This window comes from Clarias gariepinus, chromosome 18 (assembly GCF_024256425.1).
Source record: "Clarias gariepinus isolate MV-2021 ecotype Netherlands chromosome 18, CGAR_prim_01v2, whole genome shotgun sequence".
Classification (NCBI taxonomy): domain Eukaryota; kingdom Metazoa; phylum Chordata; class Actinopteri; order Siluriformes; family Clariidae; genus Clarias; species Clarias gariepinus.
In genome coordinates this window covers 30,265,543-30,276,676 of record NC_071117.1, presented here as the reverse complement: position 1 = coordinate 30,276,676, position 11,134 = coordinate 30,265,543, and positions in this window count along the sequence as shown.

The following is an 11,134-nucleotide window of genomic DNA, read 5'->3' as shown; positions in this document are numbered from 1 at the left end:
TTGTTTTCAAAGGTAAGGAGGTTTAAGGTTTAATTTGTTTTTTGTTGTTGTTTTACTTACAGCAGTGATCCTGTTAGTATGCGCTCACGTGAGTGTGACTAGGAATGTTCCTCGCAAATTTTTAAAAGGTTTTAAAAATGGTCTCTCCGGTAATGTGTGTGCGCGCGCACGCACATCACACACACACACACACAGTGTGTGCGTGCGCATGCGTGAAGCGCATCCGTGAAACATGATACTCGGTGCTCGTAAATTAAGACAATGCTCGTTTTTCAAGTCAAAAATTATTAAAAATTGTTGCTCGTCTTGCGAAACACTCGTAAACCGCGTTACTCGTAATCCGAGGTTCCGCTGTATAGCGCTTTTAACGATTGTCATTGTCACAAAGCAGCTTTACACAATCATGAGAATTATTTACGTTTGTATGAGATGTGAGTGTGTGTGTGTGTGTGTGAGTGTGTGTGAATCAGAATGATCAGATCGTCCCTGATGAACGAGCTGAGTGTGACGGTGCTGAGGGAAAAACTTGGTTTTAGATGGTAATAGGAAGAAACCTTGAGAGGAACCAGTCTCAACAGGGAACCCATCCTCATCTGGGTGATAACGGATAGCAGGGATTGATCTGCACTCATACTGTGTGTTAGGAGGCTGGAAGTTCAGTAGAACAGGAGATGTGGAGAAGTTCATATGGAGTCCAGTTCATTATTGGAGACTCAGGTAGACTTGAACTATCGAGCGACTGCAGCCAAGTCAAGTCATCAGTCGAGGCCAACATCAGAGAGAGAACGGAGAGATAACAGTTAGGTCTGGTCACAGTCACATAATGTATAATGTATTTAGTGTAAGCAGGACTAACTATGACATCATGACTAAAAAGGGGAGGAGCCAGAAGAAAACACAGACATGTGGGGGAACTGAGATGTAAAGCAACCAATCACCTCACCGTCAACAAACCTGAGTGATCAATGAGAGTGAGGAAGACAGCATCCAAACATACCAGTTCACCATAATACTCTACGTCCATGAGTCCCCCAGATCAACACCTTCTGACCAATCAGAGCGCAGGATTCTACAGCACTGAGAAAAAATGAAAATATTTCAGCATTCTTCATAATTGTGTGGTAAAAATTTGTCATAATTCTGATTTAAAAGCTGTAAACAAGTGTTCATATAAATTTGATTATGTGTGTGTGTGTGTGTGTGTGTGTGTGTGTGTGTGTGTAAAAATCAGTTTCAGAGACACATGCAGTACTTGATGTTTAATCCAATCCACTTGATCTTTAATACAATTTCAAACTTGCATCATTTACTTTTATGAACTCATTAATTGTCCACTGAGTTACAAATAAAAAGCTGACAGAGCTGATGGATCAGGTCTGATTCTAAAGTGCACACGTTGTTTACTTTCATTTCCAGTGGATTGTTTTCAGTTTACCAAAACTCATAGGGACGAATGTCGAGTCTCAGTCGGGTTCTAACGCTCGTCACGACTGCAGGAGCGAAACATCTGAGGTTCAGAGTGAGAAATAGAGACATCTCATAAAACACCATGAAACAGAGGAACAGAAAAATCAATGAGTGCATTAGAACCCATAAACTTGTGCAGAGACTCAGGGCTACGCTCGATGCTAACGTTATTTACAGTCAGCAATATGCAGTTTAACTGTTTTACAAAGAACATCTAATAAATACAACATCAAAGATCATACAGCTGCTGCATGTCCCATATGAAAAAAAACTGCATGATTTATATAAAGCAATCATATATATTCCTTACTTAAACAGGTCAGAATTACATTCTATGTTTCATGTAAGCCCAATACATGTCTGATGCAAAATCAGACCGATTATGGCCACTTTCATACTAAAAAGCACACATACAACTTGTAGGGGATTTTTTGGGTCATATATAAATACTGTATGAAGTCTTATATGAGTTTTACATGACAATAGTGTGCAAATATGTATGGTATTAGTAAAAAATAAAGGAAATTACTAATATTCATATACAAATCATGTAAAGTTCTTATACTGCATTGTATGCTAATCTAATAAAAGTCATATAGGATTTATTTACATTTTGTTTATGTTTCATACAGATTTTATATTGTTTTAATAGGGAAATTGTGTGCCTGCTCTTCAAACTTTATATGATTCCACCTAATTCCTTATATTACAGCAATTAAATTACTATAAATCTACATATAATTATTATACATAATTTAAGTCAATATTAAGATATGTCTGCATATACTAATTATATATGATTTCAGTCAATGACTTATACAAATTTGCAATGGACCACTTTTATTTCAACTCAAGCAAAGTGACATACAATCAATTTATACTCCTCATAAGTACAATTCCAACTTGATAGCAAACGTCTCGGGTTACTTTGCTGTAACCCTGTTCCCTTTCAAAAGCTACACTCGATGCTGCGCGAAAGCGCTATGGGAAACGATTCCTCGTGACCGGTTGTGAAGCACGTGTGTGTCAAACACGCCAAATATTTTGGCATCTATAACCTCAGGCAGGTGACGTCAACCGATGAGGTGCACCTGGAGGTTATAAATAGGCATGAACCGGAAACACCCTCAGGTCAATTTTGTCTGAAGGATGTCCAGTCACGCATGCAGTGCGGCATTGTAGCGCAGCATCTCGTTCCCGCTTTTTCAGGGAACAGGGTTAGAGCAAAGTAACCCGAGACGTTCCCTTTCAAAAGCTACACTCGATGCTGCGCGAAAGCGCTATGGGAACGAGAATACCCACTCCGCCGCACTGCAAGTGTCTGGACCCCCAGGGTTGTGTCATGTGCGCACAGTACCCCCAAGGAGTCCTAGACCCCGTAAGCATGGCATCAAACCATGACGCCTGACCGATGTCTTGCGGAAAGGCAGCCTGCCGCATGCCATCTTTGGAAGCCCCTCTTGCCGGAGCAATAGACAAAGGCAAGCTTCCTGGTCGAACGGCCCTAATCACTAGAGGCGAAGTATGCCACGCGCCTCATAGGCTAGAGCACTAGCATCTTTAACCCAACTCGTCTAATGGCGGCGGCCCTTGGGCCGCGGCCCCACGACATATGAGACCCTGCTCTAATTTACGGCCCCGGCTTAATGCAGAGGTGCGCTGTAAATTGAAGAGCATGAGCTGGACACAGCGAATGAAGACTTACTGCTCCGGAGCTAACGGCGGAGGACCGAAGGCTTCAACTGTGGGAGATAGTTGGGTAAAAATGCAGAACGGCTTTTTTTTTTTTTTTTGCAGAAACTTCCAGCACTGTAACAGTTTGGCAGTGGACTGGGTCTACATGTTTTATGTCCTGGAATGTAAGGACAGAATTTGTCCTGTCCTCCTAGGCTAGGGCACTAGCATTTCCAACCCAACTCGTCTAATGGCGGCTGCCCTTCGGCCGCGCCCCCAAGACGTATGAAACCCTGCTCTAATTTACGGCCCTGGCTTAATGCAGAGGTGCGCTGTAAATTGAAGAGCATGAGCTGGACACAGCGACTGAAGTCTTAACTGCTCCGGAGCTAGCGGCGGAGGACAGAAGGCTTCGACTGTGGAAGATAGTTGGGCTGGAGTGTAAAAGGTCCCGAGGGACAGAATTTCTCCTGTACTCCTAGGCTAGAGCGCTAGCATCTTTAACCCAACTCGTCTAATGGCGGCTGCCCTCCGGCTGCGGCCCCAAGACATATGAAATCTGCTCTGATTTACGCCACTGGCTAGTGCGGTGGTGTACTGTAAATCCTAATGAGCATGAAATAGACGCAGTTAATGAAGTCTTACTGCCCCGTGGCTGTAACGGCGGAGAACAGAAGCTTCGAAGACAACTGCAGAGGATAGCTGGGTGAGGATGCAGAATAGCTCTAGCTAGCCAATGGCAAAGCCTAAGCACAATAAGAAGGCTGATGAGGCCCGTGAATAAGCCTGCAACTAAGGGGTGCTTTCCACCAGCCCCATCAGTCAGGACGTAGGCGAGGAGCGGCTACGTATGTTCTGAGTGCACTAGGGCAAAAGTCTGAGGTCAATTTTCTTGCAGAAGCTCCAGCACTGAAGCAGTTCGGCAGTGGACTGGGTCTGCATGTTTTGCCATGTCCTAGTGTAGTTTTCCACGCTAGGACATGTTAACCTCCTGACTGCTGGAGGGAGTATTTCAGGGCCAGAAATAGTCATCGTTTCGGGGCAATTGATGTGCAACACGAGCAGATGACCTCTCCAGATCCCTTGGGCTGGGTGGCCATCTAAGGCCGCACTCCAGCCCCTAAGGGAAAAACGTCTGCCGTTAGCAACTTGCGACGACAGGACGGACCTAGAGTGGGACTCAGAGTCAAGGACGAGGGTCTGAACCACATAAAAAGGGTACGAAGCTCCCGGCGCGTAACCCTTATTAGCTCTGGGGATTGGCCCTTGGATGAAATCCCCAGGCACTTAGCCACCACAGAAGCGGTGAAAGTTACTTCCTGCTTAGCTTGAACTCCTTTAGAGTGTTCAGAATGGACTTGACGCGCGCAGAAGACAGCTGTGCCCGCAGTGCGGTCGGATCTCACATGACACTCAATGTATGCTTTGTGTAGGAAAGAGAACGCTTTCCATGGCGTTGAGACTCGATCCTAAAGAAAACGAGGTGAGCTACGATGACATGTTAATGCCAAGGCGCTAGCTCCATGAAGAGGGTACGAAGCTCTCGGCGCGTAACCTTTGTTGCCTCTCAGTTGCTGGAGGGAGTATTTCAGGGCCAGAAATAGAGTCATCGTTTCGGGGCAATTAGTGTGCCACGCGAGAAGATGACCTCTCCAGCTCCCTTGGGCTGGGCGGCCATCTAAGGTCGCGCTCCGGCCCCTAAGGGAAAAACGTCTGCCGTTAGCAACTCGCGACGACAGCACGGACCTAGAGTGGGACCCAGAGTCAAGGACGAGGGTCTGAACCACATAGAAAGGGTACGAAGCTCCCGGCGCGTAACCCTTGTTGCCTCTGGGGATTGGCCCTTGGATGAAATCCCCCGGCACTGAGCCACCACTGAAACCACTCTGGGAGCGGTGACGTTACCACCTCGCCTAGCTTATACTCCTTTAGAGTATGCTTTAATGAGTTCGGCGCGCGCAGGAGAACTTTAACACCTCGGCTAGATGGGTGTGTCACTGGAGACCGCTGCTCTCCGAAACACCAATGGTGGCGGAGATTGAACCACGGCCTCCTAAGGATGCTGGTCCTCTTCATAGCTTCGTACCTAAAGAGACATAGCTGGCAGTAGGTTCCCCACTGCCAGCCGCTCTAAAAGGTGCAGCTCTCAGTAGGTCAGTCTGGTCTGCCTGCAAAGCCATCGTGTGCAGGGCTGCACCAGGCTAATCCGCTGCCTGAAAAATCTTCTCCCACCAACGAAGATGTTAGTCTACACGCTTGGTAGGGAGTGTGGATTTTTCCCAAGAGGATGAGCTCCCAGGGGAGAGATAGCCCGTGAGCGTCTCTCTGATCTGGGACATCATCATAAAGGACCGCGCTTTCATCCATGACATTGGAACAAACCAAATGTCAATAGCACAAAAACACAGGATAAATATGGCTTATTCCATGAAAGAGTTAACTCATGGAGGTCGCCAGGAGGGGAGGGGCCATCATTGAGGTCCCTCCTCCTCCGGCCACCTGACAGACACCTGTCGGCTGACCGTGAGCGTTTGGGGGATTTATTTAATTAATTTATTTTTATTTTTACCGCGAATCGAGGTGTACGCGTCGGACCGCGCGTTACCACCTCTAACACGAACTAACACACCGGCTCATCACTAGAGGAGCGGTCTGGAGTGATAGTTTCCATCTCCGCGGGAGCGAGAGAGAAAGTTTTTCCCCCCTTCACCAGAAGCGCCGAAGCGCGCTGGAGAAGTAGAAGGTAAAAGACTCATAATCCGGCGAGAGAGCGAGAGAAAAGGAAAATCCTGTCTCGCGCACCTCGGCCAGATTGCACGCCAGAAATGCGCTGCGGGTCGCGGTTTCACTTTAAGACGGCGAACCCGAGCGCGCGGGACTTTAATAGGGAGAAAATCGCAATACTTACCTGCTCCCTGAAGCCCGAGATAGCGTGCTCCTCCCCCAAACACTCAGACAGAAACGCGAAGATCGCCCTCAGCGAGATATTCTTCTACACGGAGGGACGGACTCGTGTCTTACTGGGCCATCTTACTGGTGAGTAGTAAGACACTTCTATTTTCGCTTTCTGTTAAAATGCTTGCACACACGCACACACACAACATGGATCCTGAAGAGAAAATGATCTGAGAGTGTTTCCGGTTCATGCCTATTTATAACCTCCAGGTGCACCTCATCGGTTGACGTCACCTGCCTGAGGTTATAGATGCCAAAATATTTGGCGTGTTTGACACACACGTGCTTCACAACCGGTCACGAGGAATCGTTTCCCATAGCGCTTTCGCGCAGCATCGAGTGTAGCTTTTGAAAGGGAACAGAACTTTGCCCAGGAGAAACAAAATACCCTAAATACATTTACATTTAGGCGTTTGGCAGACACTCTTATCCAGAGCGACTTACAAAATGTGCTTTAAAGTTTACATCATTGGATACATACTTACACTGGGTTAACTCGGTTTATAACTAAGTGCCATTAGTCCAACACAACTGGGAAGAGGGTTTTTTTTGTGGGGGGGAGGGTTAGTTTAAGTACTGGAGAAACAGATGCGTCTTGAGTCGTCGTTTAAAGATAGTCAAAGTCTCTGATGTACGGACATCTAGAGGAAGTTCATTCCACCACCTAGGTGCCAGAACAAAAAAGAGCCTGGATGAATGCCGCCCTCGATCCCTGAGAGATGGAATGAGGCGAGCAGTGCTGGTGGATCGGAGGGAACATGGTGCAGTGCGTGGTGTGATTAGAGCAGAGAGGTAAGTGGGTGCTGGGCCATTTTTAGCTTTGTAGGCAAGCATCAGCGTTTTCAATTTAATGCGGGCAGCTACAGGAAGCCAGTGCAGGGAGCGGAGGAGTGGGGTGGTGTGGGAGAACTTGGGAAGGTTAAAAACGAGACGTGCTGCTGCATTCTGGATCAGTTGCAGAGGACGAATCGTAGACAGAGGCAGGCCTGCCAGAAGTGAGTTGCAGTAGTCCAGTCTTGAAATAACAAGGGACTGAACAAGCACCTGAGTAGCCTGTGAAGAAAGAAATGGGCGAATTCTTCTGATATTGTAAAGAAGAAATCTACAAGAGCAAGTAAGGTTAGCGATGTGTGGGGAAAATGACAGATGATTGTCCACAGTTACCCCAAGATTACAGGCAGTGGTTGAAGGAGTGATTTGGTTGTTGTCCAGGGATATCACAAGGTCTTGACATGGGGATGAGTCACAAGGGATAAACAACAGTTCTGTTTTACTGAGATTGAGCTTCAGCTGATGAGCAGTCATCCAGGATGAGATGTCTGCCAGACATGCTGAGATCCGGGTGGAAACCTGAGTGTCAGAGGGAGGAAAGGAGAGAGTAAGTTGGGTGTCATCTGCATAACAATGGTATGAAATCCATGCGATGATATGACCTTACCAAGAGGTATAGAGGGAGAACAGAAGAGGACCAAGTACTGAGCCCTGCAGGACACCAGTAGAGAGTCTACATGGGGCAGATGTAGATCCCCTCCATGTTACCTCATATGACCTATCTTCTAGGTAAGAAGCAAACCATTGCCACGCTGTTTCACAAATTCCAAGGCTTGTAAGAATAGATAATAGAATCTTGTGGTAATAGAATCTTGGTTAGAATCTTGTGTGTGTCAAATGCAGCTGACAGGTCCGGGAGGATGAGGACAGATGATAGTTTAGCAGATCTAGCAGCATGGAGCTTCTCAGTGACTGACAGAAGGGCAGTCTCTGTAGAATGTGCCACTTTGAATCCAGATTGGTTGGGATCATTAAGGTTGTTCTTTCAAGAATTTTGGAAATAAAAGAGAGAAGTGATACGGGGCGATAATTGTTAACTTCTGATGGGTCCAGGCAGGGTTTCTTGAGGATGGGAATAACCCTTGACTTCTTAAAAGCAGCAGGAACATGACCAGATGATATGGAATTTTTAATGATGGTTGTGGTGAGGGGAAGGAGGTCTTGTGAGATGGCCTGGAGCATTGTGGAAGGGATTGGGTCTAATGAACAGGTGGTGGGGTTAGATGACGAGATGATCTGCTGAACCTCATCAGATGACAGGTTGGAGAATTCTGCTAAGGGAGGGAAGGGAAGGTCCTGAGGTTCTGCTGTAGGAGTTTGGTTGGGAGCGAAGGACTGGCGGATTGCTGCAATCTTCCCATCGTAGAATGTGGCAAAATCGTCAGCAGTCAGAGAGGAAGGGGCAGGAGGAGTCGGTGGGTTAAGTAGTGTGGAGAAAATGTTGTGGAGTTTGTCAGGATCATGTGCAGAGGCTTCCAGCTTTTCTCTGAAGAAGGTGGTTTTGGCAGAAGTCACATCATATGAGAATTTGGAGAGAAGAGTCTGTTAAGAGATGAGATGAGAAGTTGCGATTTCTTCCATCTTCTCTCTGCAGTTCTTAATTCTCTCCTGTTGTTGTGCAGTACATCAGATAGCCAAGGAGCAGGACAAAATGTCTTCCTTGGTTTAGATGACAGCGGGCAAAGGAGATCTATTGATGAGGAGAGAGGAGAGGAAAGTTTCAGTCGCAGTCTCTAGTGGTAGAGAGGAGAAGGAGTCTGGGTCTGGGAGGGATGATAGGGTCAGGAAGACACAGATGAAGGAGAGACAGAGTGAAGGTTTCTTACCAGTGGAGAAGAATCCAATTTAGAAAACTAAAGCACACTGTTTAGCATCATAAAAATCAATAAGGCTTTAGTCATGTGTAGGACATAGATAACATTTATGACTGAAAATACATAAATACTATGCATTTTGCATATGTGGTTTTTGCAACATATATGTCCCTTACAATATTCTGTTGGAACATATAAGAATCACAGGTGTTTTTTAATAAACATTTCCATATGGGTGTGTCTTGACTTGAATCATCCAGCAAATGCATGAACTTTCTCATCAGTGCAAGACATGTTGGAAAGATCAAGCCAAATCAGAAATATTTTAAATTGTGTGTGTGTGTGTGTGTGTGTATGTGTGCAGGATTACTGTAGGCAGCACAGACACCCCCTGGAACAAAATTCTACACCCTGGCATATCCAGGCCCACCCTGGTAACCCGGGCACATTCAGGGCACCACTGCTTCTCCCTCGGTGTGAGAGTCACGCCATTATCAGTCAGAGGACTTTATCTCCTTTATATCTTTATTTAGTGTGTTTCTGACCGAGTGCTGAATCCTCAGTAAGTGCTTCACATCAGCTCTCTTCTGAAACAACAGAACAAATCGAATAAGAAAGCACTCAGAAACCAATACTTCTAATTAAATATCAATTTCTCATCTCCTGCGAGCCGTTTCAGTCAAACAGATCAATCCTGCAGTGTGGAGGTCAATCTCATCTCTATTCTCTATCGCAGGGGAAATTCGAACCCATAAACTTATTCATATTTAACGTTTTCATGCACGACTCATGAGGGTTTATCTCACTGTTTATGAGTTTCTGATGTAAACAATACACTTATTGATATTACACCATATTGCGTTATAATGAAACACTGGAAAAACCAGAAGGAAAATAAATTTTGTGTGAAATGTAGTGACTTTATTTAATAACATTTCTTTAGTGTTGATTTACTTTAATGGAGTGCAGGTAGTGTGTGGACTAACGTAAAAAATACACAGTAGAAACATCTGGAAATAACATGCACCTCAGTACATCTACAATATATTCACCATCTATATCACATTTTCAATACAATTTAAACACACGTGAAACAACACAGGAATACTGTAAGTAGCATTACGTTGATTACATTTATATATTACAAACAAACAAACAAAAATTAACAAACAAATAAATAATCAGGTGTGTGTTCTACTGCAGGTTCTACTTCTCTGTTATGGATGATTACTTATTTATTACATAAAGTACAGAAAAATTACCACAAAGTGAAACAAAGTTGGTCTATAAGACCCGTGGAGCCAAAATCATCCAGACTACAGCGATACTGTGGCACACACACTTATACACAATTACACACAATTACACACACTACAACACGCTACAACACGCTACAATCACAAGAGAAGCCATCAGTCACTGAAAACCAAGACTTAAGTGATAATGTTTGTCACAGAGTTACCATAACTAACTGTTCTGTTCTCTCTCTCTCCATCACTCCCTCTCTCTCTCTCTCTACACATCTCTTTGTCTCTCCTGAGCCGCCAGTGATCCAGACCCCCTCTGTCCCCTGGACCTGTCTGACTCGTCCTGATGTCCCTCTTCTGGTTGGAGATCTCATCACTTGGACGCGCCGTGTGGTGATTGGGGACGGTTCCACTTCAACTGTTTCTCTGAGGACTTGTGGCTGCAGTCGCTCGATAGTTCAGGACTGGAGTTTCCTACAGTCTACCTGAGTCTCCAATAACCAACTGGACTCCATATGAACTTCTCCACATCTCCTGTTATACTGAACTTCCAGCCTTCTGACACACAGTATAAGTGCCGATCAATCCCTTCTATCCGTTATCACCCAGATGAGGATGGGTTCCCTTCTCAGTCTGGTTCCTCTCAAGGTTTCATACAAATTTTAATAATTCTTTTGATGATGTGAAGCTGCTTTGGGACAATAACGATTATTAAAAGCAAACACACATAAAATATGAATTGAGCAGTTAAACAAGATGCAGGTAAGAGTGACTGATGAGTGTCATGAGACTTGCTGGGGCTGATGGGTAGTGAAGTTCCGCAACTCTTTGTTCTTCAGAGTGACTCACATTTTTATTTTATCACACATCTGAGCAGTTGAGGGGTTAAGAGCCTGACTCATGGACCCAACAGGTGTAACCTGGAGGTTGTGGGGTTTTTGAGATCTGGGACCTTCTGATCATTAGTCCAATGCCCTAAAGCATGTTCAGTGCCACTGATTCTCACAAGTTACACACTAAGCCATGCAATAAAAGGAACACTGTGAAGAAAATATTAACATTTTTAAAATCATTGTACTAAAGACATTCTTTGTGTCTGTCTCAGTCAGATTCTAAAGGACTGAAGCTCCTGATGATGGAGTCACG